At 43.2% G+C, this 13,474-nt stretch overlaps 1 protein-coding gene across 2 annotated transcripts in view; it reads right to left on the bottom strand.

Annotated features, from left to right (window-relative positions):
- UBE2E3 (ubiquitin conjugating enzyme E2 E3) overlaps nt 1–1,304 on the bottom strand; it is a 57,355-nt gene extending 56,051 nt beyond the window's left edge. The window contains exon 1 of one of the 2 annotated variants that reach the window (XM_032114702.1): nt 1,120–1,304. The gene's annotated coding sequence lies outside the window, so the exon portion shown is untranslated. Of the gene's footprint in view, nt 1–661; nt 682–1,119 lie in introns of those variants that run through there. The other variant, XM_032114703.1, reaches the window with a different exon arrangement.
- Nucleotides 1,305–13,474: the final 12,170 nt, after the last annotated feature.

Genomic DNA, 13,474 nt, shown 5'->3' on the forward strand with positions numbered 1-13,474 from the left:
TCCCCAAGTTCCAGAAAACTTTGAATAGGTGACAAGTCGGTTTCACTGACAAATTAATCAAAATATACTCCTTTGTCTCATACCCAAGGGCTGGAGTTTGACAGCTACAAAGCAATATTTACACTTCTGAAAACACAGATATTTCCAATTTTTAAACCCACTCGCATTTTTTTCATACTTTAAACAATATGCCAATTGTCGACTTTGTTCTAAGGCATGAGACAGATTTAGCAGGGTACTTAGGCAATGAACATTAATAACTTATGACACATTGTAAATAACAGACCTCACTGAAAATGTTTTTTAAAAAGTCACTAATAACCTGTAAATATTTACACTGGAGCAGAGCATTTTATTGGGTCCAAACGCCAGATCCCCCCTCTTCTCCTCTCTCCGTGAAAATACATTGCCAGTAACACTTGGGTTGATTTCAGATGGAAATGTACACTTGCTCTGAGCATTTAAAGGGCTGGCACGGGGGGGAACGAGGTTCGGTTTTTTGTTGGTGGTAGGGCTTTTTGTAGGAAGAGGAAAAGCCCCGCGACGCATTTAAAGCCACTGGGGTAGCAGCAGCCCCGGTTATTTACATGGCCAGCAGCGAGAACTGCATTTGGCCACCACAGAGCTGCCGGAGGGGGAAGAAGCATAATTCAAACTGCACCTTCTGCACAGCTCTCCCCGCCGCCGCTCCCCGCGCAGCTCCGCCAGGCAGACCGACATTTTTCCGCCGATCGGGAAAGGCGGGGGGGTGGGGGGGGGAAGAAGGAGGGGGCTGCCCCGGCGGCCGGGGGGGCCCGAGGAGGAGCGGCGGGAGCTGCGGCAGGGCTGGATCCAGGCGGCCGCCCGGCCGCGCTTTGTGGGGAGCGCCAGCCCGGCACGGCTCGGCTCGGCTCGGCTCGGCGGGCGGCGGCGGCGGCTCGCCCGGCCCCGCTCCGCACCGTGCGTGTGCACCAAGTGAGGCGTGAACTCGGGCCGGCCCTGCGCCCCCGGCCGCCGCCAGGCAGCGAGCGCCGAAAACAAGAACAAAGCTCCTCTACCAGCCCCCCCGCCTCCTCCCCGCCTCCCCCCACCGCGCTCGCCCAGCCGCCGCGGCGGCCGCCTCGCCCGCCGCTCCCTTACCTTCGCCGGCGTCCTGTCCCGCTGCTGGGTCGGAGGGGCGGGATGGCGGGGGGCCGGGCCGGGCCCGCGGCGCCCGAGGAGGGGACGGAGGCGGCCGGGGGGCTCTACGGCGGCGGCGGCGGCTCTGTGGCCGGGCAGTGTGGAACATTGAGAGCCGGAGCAGGGGGGGACGGGGGGAGGCGCGGTGCGGCCCCGCGGCCGGCGGGTGGCGCTGGCGGGCCCCGCTCTGCGGCGCGGGCTCCCGCGGCGGGCCGGGGGGCCGGGGCGGGGGGCGGCGGGCGCGCGCCGCGGAGCGGAGGCGGGGAGGGGGCTTGGCCGCCCCCGGGCTCCCCCCGCCCGCCCGCGGCCGCCGGCGGAGCTCCCGGCGAGCGGGGGAGGGGAGAGGGGGCGCTCGCTCCCGCCTGCCGGCCGCCGGGGTGCGCGCAGGCGCGCTCCCGTCGCGGCCGGGGGCGCGCGTGCTCCGGGCCGGGCAAGGACAAAGCGGCGGCCCGGGCAAGGGGGGATCTCCCCTCGACGGCCGCTCGACCCGGCCGGGCGCCACCCGCAGCCCTCAGCTGAGCCCGGCTCTCGAGGGGCTCCAGCCTCCAGCCCGCCGCGGGACTCCCCGGGCCGGTGCTCAGCAACGCTGATGCCCGGTGGGTCGTGGGGTCTCCTCAGCCCTCGGCCTCGTCAGCCTCACACCTCACACGCCTCGGCTCGTGCCTTGCGCCCGGTGTCAGGGCAGGGACACGCAGGAATGGGACCCTTGGTGATTTCTTACCCCGCCATCACAAATGCCTACCCTTGTTACCCCATGGAGCTGGAGTAACACCGGCCACCCTGCAGCCCCACCACTCGGAATAGGAGTATTCAGCATCCAACCCAGAGTTAGTTGTTCCACAAGCAGCCAGCTTGCCAAATCATAAATGTTTTAAAGAGGAAAGGAGATAAGTGATAGCAACTGTGGTAGGTGTCACAGGAAGGCGATACAGCATGGAGATGTAGTTTATTTTCTGGCCCGTCACAAATGCACGGTGGTGGTGTGCACTGGAACAGCTTCTCACACCATCTGCCCAAAGCAATCCACCAATTTCGAGAATGTAAACATTCCAATCTTAGAGCCTGATCATACTGGCAGTAAAATCCAGTTTCTTTATAGAAGATCTTGTCTATCTGTGAAAAGTAAATGAGGTTGAGGTGGTGGTTAACTGGCTTCTGCAGAGAAGTTAACAATTACTAAAAATGTTTGTGCAATTTACATGAAATCTCAAGACTAACAGTTGCTGTCCAGCACAAGGGCTTTCGCCTAGATGGCTTTTACCTGAAGGGCTTTCATTATCAACAGCCTAATGACTTAAAACTACTGTGTTTTCTTAGTTTGTGCAAGATCAAGGGGTCAGAGAGCATTTACCGTGCTCTAGACGTACCAATAAACAACTGGTGTGTCAAGGTCTACCCTTCTTTGGGTAGTTGAAGTTAGCTCAGTTGAAAAGTATGCTGAAGATTCGGCAGGAAAGTTGAATGATATGGAGGAATACTGGAGGTTTGTTTGTTAAAGTAGGCTATAGAGAATTCCCAGCTCACCACTACAAGCAATTTGCCCCTGAGGTATGCTGTAGAAAATTCCTAGCATAAACAGTGTCTGGCACGATGAGCAATCTGGGCATAATTAGTAAAAGGGAAGCACGGCATTATCAAAAATCTATCAGTCAGCACTGTGAGTCTTTCCCCCTTTCCCCCCTCTCATTCTGTTGATGATGCTCAAGATGAAGCTTGCTGGAACTTTGAAAGTCAGGATTAAGTCTTTACAAATTTATTTTATTTCAGGTGAAAATTTGCAGTCATCCCAAAAAAGTAGTAGAAGAATGTGCATCTACAGAATGAAAGTAACTACATTGGCCAAGAGGTGCACACCACATCAGCTACTACATGTGTGGCTTTTGTGGCTTTCAGAATACAAAGAGAAAGTTAAGAAAGCTCATTTAATGGAGACTAATAGAAAAAATATTCTAGATTTTATTTTTTCCCAGTATTTTGTACTGTATTAAAATGAATTTAGTACAGCAATGTGGACATAACAGATATGTATTTGATTGAATATTCATTCGACATCAGGTCTCAAAGGATGACACTTTATTTTTGTGAGGTTTTATATTCCTTAGGTATGTTTGTTATGTTGTCATCCACAGAAAGAGGGCTGCACTGGAAGGTACAGTACAGTTTGAAGGAGAGGGAGAAATGCCAATTTTAATAGCCATTGTTACAAATCTATGTATAATCATCTCTGTGACTTTTCGTATCCTCATAATTTGACTTCAGTGTAATTTTAACTGATGTACCCATCATGAATGGTTTTTCTCTGTCAGTTTATTGTGTGCTCAAATTGTGGAAGTGCAGCTGGCCTTGCAGAGCCTTCCTAAGGAAGTCCTGGACACTTAGGGTGAGGCCTACATTTTTTTCCCAATCAGTTGCCTTTGTTGTTGTTTGTGTTTTATTGCTTTTGTGTTCTTTGGGGTTGTTTTTTTTTTTTGGAAGCCCTGTTTGCAAAGGTGGTAGATTGGTAGATTTTTTTGAGAAGCCCTGTGTCTTTTTGGGTCTGTCTCCCTCCCTGTTCTGTCAGAGCACAGGTATGAAATGTCTGTTAGCACACAGAAGTGAACAGCTGCCTTAGGGTGCACAGACATCTGAAAATATTTTTCTGGGTTTAGGAACTCACAGTTGAGTCTCCTCCATCTGCCATGAAGTCCTTAGACAGCAAACAAAGCAATGCCTGGGACCAGAACTAGGTGAAAAGCATTTTGATCTCCTGGCCCCTATCATTTTAAGGGTGTACAGATGGTAAAATAAGGCCAGCAAAAAATTTTCATGATTAAGGAGCAGCTCAACTGAAAATACTACTTAATGTTTACAGTTGTATACTTCATCTTCTTTATCCCAAAATCATTGTTTCCTGACAGTAAATTCACGTCCACCTAGCAGTGCATCTCTCTGTCCTAAGTGTATTCCCATTCTGGGTTGTGTTAAAGCCCCTGTTGGAGCCCTACTACAGCTCCCTCCTACAGTGCTACAGATAGATTGGCACAAGCTGCAGAACCAGGAAATTAACAAAAAGGGTTTTTTTTAAAAAAAAGTGATGGGCTAAAATTTAGATTGTGTTTTATTAGTAATTAGTGTCATAGTAGCAACTAGTGCTCCTTGTAAGGTAGCTCTTGTACAAACATCCTGTGTATCTTTTCCAAGATAATTACCAGTTTTAACAGAGTTCTAGGAAAGCAGATTAGGCAGAAATCTTGGGCCAAGAAGGGATGTAGTGACTTACAGAAGGGAGTACAGGAAGCCTGCAGTAGCTGCAGCTCATCCTGTTGTGCCTTCGCCATAAATGGGATTATTCTTACGTTGTGATGCTGTGGATTCTTTGGGGTTTATGAAGGAAAGATAATCCCCTAAAGAACAATGTTTCATTTGTATTCTCAAGAATTCACAAGAAGAGTGGAGGTAATTTTTTCTGAGAAATAAAGTCAGTGTGGCAGTGGACAGGAACCAGCCATTAGGAAACCACCTCCAGGTCCCTTTGTCACCTAGTGTTTGGCCCATCTGTTGGTTTTGTGTTGCCACCTTACAAGTTTTGGCGTGGGAATATGGTGGAGGAAGGATGGGAAGGGGGCTGGGAGGAAGAGATGAAGCCAAGAGCCAGAACACTGCTGTGCTTCAATTGTTCTTGTTTGAAGGATGACTTTTTGGAGGCTGCTGCAGCTCAGCACTAATCTTGAGACTGCTGTAATGCAGCCTGTCACGAGGCCTGGAACTTGGGATGCTTAGAGGACTCTTCAGGATATCTTTCCTTCTCTGAATCCTCATGTGCTTCAATAGTATCAGGAGGAGAATTTTACCAACTGTTTTAACACAGGAGTTAGCTGTTTAGCTAGGATTCTGTATAATGTTGAATACTGGTGTATCTAAATCCATAGAAAAATACTTAGCATGCACTAAAGCACTACAGATATGAATTAATTTTCATCATAATCCTAAGAAGTGGACAGTAAGTCGTACTGTTTGGTATACGTTGTATTTGACAGCTGTATTTTACACACTGAAAGACTAAATGGTCAGTTGGGTACTGGTTTTTAATGGGCAGATTGGCATTAAGTACTTGAAAACATAACAGATAAATGCATGTTTTCGAAGCACAAAGTCATGTGGAGATGTTTGTATTACAGTGTTCCCATGGAGTTCTTGTGTTCTATTGTGTAAATTCTTTCCTTGTGTGTGGATTATTGATGCAAGAAAAACATACAGTGGCCCCTTTGGATTTACTGTAGTCATTCATATGAATCCAGTGTCAGTGCATTTCAAATGAGTATCAGTGCTTTAAAATATCCATACTTTACTTTTTGTTGAAAGCAGCTTTTACTGGCCAGCTTTTAATCGCTATAGTTTTCATTTTACTTGGAAAGATTTAGGAGAAACAAGAAAAATTAGAGAAAATTCATGTGGAATTGGTCTTGGCTGCTGGACAATATTAATTCATATTTTATAAGGATATTTCCCTCAATAAATAAGCATTATTTTATCTGTAACCAGAGGATTTTCTTCCCTTGAAATTTTAATTGTAAATTTCTCCTTGATGTATAGATATGTGTAGTTACAGTTGTTTTAATGAATTTAAGTTTTAGTACAGTGTCTTGAATATTTGACTACAGTAGCGTAAAATGTAAATACTGGCAGACTTTTACCTGTACCAAAGTGAGAGAACAGTAGGTCTATAAGCAACTTCATAATTTCCATAAAATGATTCTGTGGTATACATTCAGCAGTATAGTGTGTAAATCATAAGTTAGGGAGAACATGACTCTACAGATACAACCCTGGCAGACCAGCACTTCTGGAAAACTTTCAGTAGGAAATCTGCCCCTTTTCTGCACACGAGGTGTAGTAAAATAGTGTTGTCATTCTCGTTGTGTGTGATAATCTCCTATGAAAACTGTTATAGTTAATAATGTTGAAGACCTAGTAAAAATTACATTTCCCTGTTACAAATTGATACATTCCACCCCTAAACCGTCTCAGATTGAACTATCTGAAAGTCTACACACAAGCATATCTCTTAGCACTATCCGCAGACTGCTTAGATTGGAAACCTTTGGCTCCATAAAAGCTCTGGCTCCAAAAGACCAAAGTCTGAGTGAAAGCAGAAAGTGAATAGGCTGGTGGTAATCGAGCTGATATCCTCATTCATGCTGGCCAAGGGAAGGCAAGGTAATTATAAAGCCAAATTCGCTTGACCAAGTTGAGGTCAGAAAGAAACATACACATGAGGCAGATATTATTCATAAGCTGATGGATGTTTTTATTAAAAAGTAATAATTAAAAAGTACATGACTAAATTGGTCCATCCTGAGTGTGTTATTAAGAAAAAGGATCCTGGACAGCTCCTTACTGCCTCAGTCTGACTAACCTATTTATTTCCCTGGGGTTAGGTGAGTAAAAGATTTCCTTCATAGCCTTTAGGGCTGGTGACAATTGGCACAAAGAGCTTTATCTGGCTTATCAGCATTTTGACACTTCAGTCCCCATCAGGCTCTTCAAATTCTGACATCCCATCAAAGAAAGAACCTGTCAGCATTTAAAGAAAATCTTACAAATTTCCCGAGAGCCATCACACCTTCTAGTGATGAGTCACAGTGCTTTACATTTGCCTGCCTGGAAAGCCAGGGACACTTCTGAATGCACCCTAATTATAGGGTAAGGCCCGTACATATTTCCCATTATCATGTCTGCGCTGGATAAAGACTGGCTTGACTGATGCTGTTTTGCAATAAAGAAAATCAATACCTTTTTTAGTTTATGAAGATCAGGATTACCAAAAACTCCTGTGGAGTAGCTTTGTGGCATCCTGCTTTTTGACTAGGAACAAAAAATTAGCTGCCTTTATCCACTCCCTTCATGTCCAGGAGCCCTAACCTCCAGGAGCCCTAACCTCCCACAAAGGAACAGGAAAGTCAAGTCAGGGCCCTATCATGGTAAATCACCTCTGCAAATAACTGGGCAGGACTGACTCTAGGCAGTCTCTACAATAGAAGAAGGTGTTGCAACTCCCAGCAGTTTCTTTTGTGCCCTGGTCAGTGGGACTTGTGTCCAGTGTTTCCAGCTGTAGGGGGAGAACAGACCTCCACCCACAGTGGTGGTGAGGGTTGAGAGGGGAGGAGCCCCAGCTTAAGACCTTCCACATATTTGATCTGTTATCTCCTATGCTGGAGCAGTCACATCCAAGTGGCAAGCCCGAGTGGTGAGGTCTTAAATAATTGCAGCTAAAGCCATCTAAGATGAAAAGTCAGGCCCTGGAAATACACTGGCAAAACTTGAGAGCAAGAAAGGATTGAATCCTCAGGGCAAGTGGAGGCCTTCTGTTTATCATTCAGCATGTTGAAATGTTTCTCTGAAGCATTTGAGTGGTGAAGTGGTGCAAACTTAGAAATGAGCTGCTTTAATGTTACAGTCATTTTTATCACCCCCATCTGTGTGGTGTCAAGATGTGACTATCTTCAAGTAGCTCATTTAGTATCACCAGCCAGAAATTTTTGCACAGGAAAGAAGTTATGGTTAGCAGGTGTGAGACTAGTCTGATTTTAGTCTTGTCCCGTGGTTTCAAGAGCAAACTCTTCTTTGAGCTTTTGTTTCCTTTTGTAATGAGAATTTCTGTTTTACAGTTTGGAGCAGCATTCTCTTTCTGAGAGAGAACTGAACCAGGCTCTCTCTGGAGTCCCTCATTACTGCTCAGCTGGCTGGGTAGCAACTGATGGATGAATGTCCTTCCTGGCCAGCCATTGTGCTGTTTCTCCTGCACTCCCAGCAGAGAATGAGACCAAGGATGTCCTCTGTGCCCGTGCAGAGCACAGCTGCACTGCCAAACGAAGTTATTTTTGAAATGTTTTTTGTCTTAAATGCCCATTGTGTCATTTCCCTACCTTTATGCACATGTATGTCAACGGACTGACTGTTGTGTGTTTTCCAGTGCAGCAATCTCAACTGCCACTGGAGCCCTCCTTCACAATGCAGTGTGGCACTACAGTTTGTGCTTTTACTTACAGTGTTTAATAAATATGTAAATTAACCTACTCCATCTCTTCAGGTAGGAGACTTGTATGACTGCACTTGTGTATCACAGAATATGCCATCCATGAAGATGGCACAGTGGGGCAGAAGCTTGAGGTGGAATTTTAAAATATAATTAGCACAATGAAAGTGTCAGTTCAAGCCTAAGTTTAAAGTGTTTTAATGTCTCCAACTGGAGTTGAGCTGAAATGATGCTCCTGTGTTCTGTGCAACACTGGTGAGAAAGTGCAGGAAATGCAAGCTTAATTCATGCCAGTTCTGCTTGGATCAGACTAACTACAGTATTGCCTATTCATACTGGAATTTCTAACAGCTATCATTTACTACCATTTACTGTGTTTTCAGTAATATTTAATGTGAATATTAACACAGTGTGGTTTTAAGAGTGCTTTTTGGCTAAATAAAAATAGTGAGGACTGCTATGACAGAACAAATAAGAACATGGTGCTAACTTCAAAACAGCAGAAAAAAATATGCCAGTGAAGCTGCTTCCACTCATCTAACATCAAAAGATGACTTTACTTTGTACTGTATCCACGATCTTGAAAGCCACGAAAAAAATCTCTCAGGGGTATTCTTATTCCTAAGTTACCTTACGTTGTTTTAATTAATTAGCTAAATGGAGATCATTATTCCTGAGGTCTGCTTATTTTTGTCTCTCTTTCAGCTATGTGTGAGAATGAACTTCTGGCCTTTGCTGTCAGGCTGATCATGATTTTAAATAGTAATGTTCTTGCTAGTAGACTATATTAATCCTACTGGTGGAAATGTTAAGAGAGAACATCTTGATCAATCAAATTAATCGAATTTAATGTTGAACTGGAACGCAGGTTAAAAGTAAGTGTTTAAATGCCAACATATAAACAGATGGCAAGGTTGTTATGAAAAAAGCTAGTCACTCCCATCAATGTTTTACAGATGGTATCTCCTAATATCCAGTATATAGATATCTGATGTATTGGTGTGGTACTTTACTGTCTCAGCATCTAATCAAGGATAAAGAAGATATAGAACCAAAATGGTTCAATTAATCAGATGTATCTTCATATCCATTTAATAATTTTGCAATGTTCATTTTAAGTCTCCAGAAAATAAAGATTTTTTTTTCTATTTACTTATCTTTCTCAATCTTCACATTGATGTATTATGGTAATAGTATAGCTCTGGCTAAAACACTTCTTTGAGATCTCCTTCAATGAAGAAATCCTGAAACAAACAAAACTCTTTTTATTATACATTATTTTTCACTGGTTTCTTGTACCAAGGAAGCAGTCAAGTCAGTCTTTACATTCACAAATTCATCTTTCACAGAATTCCACCCAACAAGTAAACATGTACATGGAAAAAGAGTTAAAAGTGCAATGCACCTTCTTTTCATTGCATTATTTCTTAGCAGTTACTGTGCTACTGATGGGGTCATTCTGAGCTATCGAAAAGCACAGTCCATACAAGTAATGTCCAGCAGAATAGGAAGTGCTTTTGGGCCTGAGTCTCAGGGCTAACAAGTGATGATCTCTGGTTCTGCCCCCTTTAAAACAAAAATGAGAAATGAATGGGAGAACTTGCAGTGAATGTGGAAGGACTGTACTGCAAGGAGACCTGAGCATATTTACCACAATAGGTCAACCTTCTTTGGTGGGCAGCAACCATGCAGCAGTCACAGGGCTTAATATCTTTCAAAGAAATTGACAGATTTCTGGGAAAAGGCACTCTCTAGAAATGTACAAAATGCCTATTTCTGATCTGGGGTGGTGCCTGTCCACCTTTGCTACAGAATGCTTCAGCACCTGGCAAAGAAGCTGAGAGATTGCCAAGATCACATCTGAAGAAGCAAACTTGTATTTTGTTCAGAACTGTGCTCAAGTTAGAAATATTTCCTCATACAACAGAACTTCCAACTAAAAAATAAATAGCTCTTTTCTGCCAAGCATTAGAAAGGGGAGATTTCTGCTCTGCCTTCAGGTGTACCTGTCCACTAATAGTTACTCTGCTGCTTGGAATCTAAGAGGTTTGCTTCCCTCTGTAAGCTGGCCCTCCAAAGAATTTGGGTCAGTTTCAGAATATCGTTATTCAATTTAAAAGCTTTGTTTTCTAGTCACTGCCTGGAACAGCTTATTTTCAGACAATGTTCTCTCCTGCCATCTACTTTACATTATGAACAGTGTTTCTCCTAAACTCAAGGGTAAGTCTCAAGACAGTAGAAGACATAGAAGGCTTCTGAGCCCCTTGCAGGAACAGAGAGGAATGATCACAACATTCAAACCTTTCAGGGTAAAGTATAACGTTATTTTAGCTCTGCTATCCCCACAATGTACTCAGCTTAAAGCATCAATGAAGAAAAGAGGGAAGCAGAAAAGGTCAGAATGGAGAGTGAGAAGAGGAAATAAGTCAGGTAAACCCTGTCTGGGGAAAGGAAAGAGCAAATTTAGAATTGTGGCCTGTTGTAATATTGGTTATTAATTTGTGAGAGAAGATCATATACTGTGGGAAAGGGCAGCAGAGACTGACAGATGAGATAGATAGCATTGCTACACTCTGACCCCAGAGCCACAGAACTGTTCTGTGTCTGAGTTTCCTCATCTGTAAAATGAAAATTGTTCCTATTTATGTTTCAGGGTCCTTGGAACCATTAATCATATCGTTAAGGCTTATTGAGACCACCAGTTGGAAATACAGAATAACCTGTGTCTTCTGGGCTGTCTTTTCCATGGCTATATAATCTAGCCAAAGTAATTTAAAAAACAGGTACTGTCAATTCAGAGTGTGTTGGAAAATAATCAGTTTTAAAAATTAGGAGAAGAAAGGGTTGTTGTGAAATACCTAATTTTAAGGCAGGGGAGCACTGCTAATGCCCTCCCGCCCCATTTCCATGAAACACAGTCAGGCCTCAGACTTGAATCTTCAGGCTCCTTGTGGGACTGTTCTTTGGAAATAAAATTGACATTTTCTTTTGAAGGAAAGAGTTCATTTCTTTGCAAGAGTTGAAAATGAGATGCCAACCTTGCCTCTTCCCTTCTTACAATATACTTTTCCTGCCACCAAAAGAGAGGGCTGTACGACTGTTCAGTAGCAGCTGCTATAGGAAAGGTCAAACTATGGCATTTTTTTCTGGAAAAGATGCAATAGAGAAATTGAGAGATCTCAGCTCTGTAGGGGTAGATGATGCAAATAGAGCTGTAGCCCTTGTGCTCCTCTCTTGATGTCTGCCTTTCCACATTTATGCAGGATGGGATTTGCACCAGCAACGTGTTTGTGAGAGTGTGGTGGGCATGGGCAGTTATGGAGAGGATTGCTTTTACATCATGTTCAGCACTACTCATCACAATGCTCTTAATAGCAAGGAGAGTACAAGAGCTGATGAGATGGCCTGGCCCTCATTAAACCAATGTCAGGAAGGAATTAAAATCATTCGGTTGCATTTTTAGGTTTTAAATTAACATTAAACTCACAATAAATTGCTAAATAAAACCAAAGACCTTTTCATCCTCAGATCAGGTTAATTGTAATCTTTAAAATTATTCCCATTTTTATAACATTTCCAAACTAGTTATAGTGTCAGTGACTACATACATTTACTGATTATTAGTTACTCATTGGCTGTCACAGAGCTCTGTAACTTCTCTCACCATGATCTCTTTCCCAAGGCAATCCTGGAGCATGAGCCTTCTTTTACTGGAGATTATTTTCCAGCATCATTCATATATCTATTCTGAACAGCTTCTCATTCTTGTAGCTTCAGTATGCAACATTCTTTCTTTTTGCCCTCTCTGCTCCATCTTGGAGAATATCGATGACATCCAGAGCCTCTGATCACTGCCATCTCTTATGTCACCTGAAATATATAGATTTTTCTTCCTTTTGTAGGTTCCATTGCTTGCATCATTCCTCTGTGCTCCCACAATAGCTATTCTCCACAGGAGCATTCTTCAAACTGTTTGTTACAGCCCCCAACAAGCTTCCAGTGGATCACAGGAGCTGTGAATTTTTAGATTCTTGAAGAAGCAATGAACTACTTTGACTTCCTGGCGGTCTACATCTGCAGCTGTTATACAAAGCTAGTTTTCACTTCCTTGCCTTGGAAGTGCTGAGCAGATGCTGTTTCCTCAGAGAAGTGGAAGGACTGAGTGAATAACATCTCCTCTGAGATGCCCTCCTCTTTTTCCTCACATAATTTGTGTAAAGATGAATGAATGTTCTTGCAAATAATTTGAGATGGTATCGTCCAGAGGGTTAGTTGTTAAGTAGTGTCAGTCTTTACTCTCCCAAAAGCTAGTTTTTAATCTCCATATTCTCATCCATTCTCTATTTATTTCTTTTCCTCGTCTCTATTTTTTTTTTCATCTTTCTTTCTTTCCTTCTCTTTGTTTGCTTTCATGCTCTTAAGTTCTCATGTGTCAGGTTGGCCACCCACCTCACTGCCTCATTTGACCTTTCATTCCAGATTAGCTCTTCCCATTTGAATGCCTGCCTGTCCAGCCTTGTCACCTCTCACCATAATAAACCAACTGCTCCTTGTTAGCTCTTCTGTCATCTGGTTTTAGGACTGCTTTCTTGAGGAAACAAAATGTCTGTGATTATACCGTACAAGTGCTTTTTAAGCCTTTGGCAAAACGTGGAAGAGGAGTAAAGGATTTAAAGTGTCTTTAAGTTTTATCAAAGAAGATGGCCACACAGAAAAAAAAGGAATTTATTTTGTATTCATCTGAAAAGAAAGAATGCAGTCTGATCTTATTTTTACTAGACAGTAGAAAATCCCTGCAGAGAACTGACGGACTCGAGGTATTAGGTATTACAGAGATTACATTCTTAGTCTGGGTTTCTCTCCTCTGTGGCCTCTCCATAAGCAAAGTTTGATTTTAGGTTTTCCCACAGGTGCAGACTTGAAATTATTTTTCTCCTGTGTGTATTCTTTGGTGTCCAATAAGAAGTGAACTTATGGTATATCATTAATGTTATTGAGTATGAAAACCAGTCAGTCATAATGTGCAACTCTAATAGAAAGAAGACTTCATGGGCTCAGATATTCATAGAATTGCTGGAACTTGTTTCTTAATCTATTGTATTGTTTAGACAATAAATATCTTGGATAAGGCATCATCTTTGGGGGTTTTTGACCACTATATTGTACTGGAATAGTAAGCAATGGTTATAGTTAGAAAAATGTTTTGAAACATTTCTATATGTTACATATGTTTTAGGAAGATTAAAGAAAACACATGCTTTCAGTTGCACTGCCTTTTGACAGTAGTAAATTGAAGATTCC

Source organism: Corvus moneduloides, chromosome 7 (assembly GCF_009650955.1).
Source record: "Corvus moneduloides isolate bCorMon1 chromosome 7, bCorMon1.pri, whole genome shotgun sequence".
In the NCBI taxonomy this organism is placed as follows: domain Eukaryota; kingdom Metazoa; phylum Chordata; class Aves; order Passeriformes; family Corvidae; genus Corvus; species Corvus moneduloides.